The 955-nt window shown below is 24.4% G+C and overlaps 1 protein-coding gene across 1 annotated transcript in view; it reads left to right on the top strand.

Moving 5' to 3' along the window:
- EMILIN2 (elastin microfibril interfacer 2) overlaps nucleotides 1–275 on the top strand; it is an 89783-nt gene extending 89508 nt beyond the window's left edge. The window contains exon 9 of the mRNA XM_053714955.1: nucleotides 1–275. This exon is cut by the window's left edge and continues 514 nt beyond it. The gene's annotated coding sequence lies outside the window, so the exon portion shown is untranslated.
- The last annotated feature ends 680 nt before the right edge of the window (nucleotides 276–955 follow it).

Below are 955 nucleotides of genomic sequence, written 5' to 3'. Positions count from 1 at the left end.
TTTTTTTCTATTTTGTAAAAAAAAAAAAAAAGTGCACAGTGTTTTTAAATGCATTAAGAAAAATATTTTTTTACCACTTAATATTTTAATCTTTTTATTTGCAAGAGTTGACAATTTAATGTTTATTAATGTATTTTTTTAAATGGATTTTTGCCTATTAAATGAGGGTATCCTATTGGTGCAGATAAATTGCTACATACATTTTGCAGCCATGTATTATAAAGTGCTAAGTGCTGGTGTTTGAAGGTTACATGTAATAAACGTATTTGAATGCACATTGTAGTAGATAGTTTTCTAAATAAAGTTGGGTTTGCAATCATTATTTACATTGATTAAAATAATTACTGTATGCAAACACCAATCAGTTACTGTAAAATGTTAAATATTTACTTGATACACGTTAAGTGGTGTTAGATATTACTTTATTACAAGCCCATAATAATGAAAAAAAAAATTGTTTAAATTATTTTCTAATTAATTGTAATTAAAATTAAAAATTGAATTTATTTCCAATTCTGGAAACTACAAAGTATTCACAAAGGGGGTTCAAGTCCATTCACCAAACTCAAACCATTGATCAAAGTTATGTTTGTTTTTCACATTTGTCTATGTATAAGATGTTTTTCATATTATTATTTTTTTTCTTTGTGAGAAAACTGTTACAATGGCTGTAGCAACTGCTTATTATCTAAGTGCTTATTATTATAACATAGCTTATTTATTCCCTTAGGCAAAAAACTCAGGCTGACCTCAAACTAAAGCCTTAAATAGTGTATATTCATGTTGTAACTCTCTTACATTTTTTGTTTTCTGCTTTGTTGTTTTGTTTTTGCTTAAATTTTGCATAATTTTGAAATATATTTTAAAAATGATTTAAAAAAGTATTAAAAATTTTTAAAAATATTATTTGTGTTATTTGTATAGTCTAGTTCTATTATTACACCAAATCCATTGT

The sequence above is a fragment of the Bombina bombina genome, chromosome 5, assembly GCF_027579735.1.
Source record: "Bombina bombina isolate aBomBom1 chromosome 5, aBomBom1.pri, whole genome shotgun sequence".
Lineage (NCBI taxonomy): Eukaryota > Metazoa > Chordata > Amphibia > Anura > Bombinatoridae > Bombina > Bombina bombina.
Note: the sequence above shows the minus strand (reverse complement) of the source record. Positions and strands in the feature narration are given on the sequence as shown.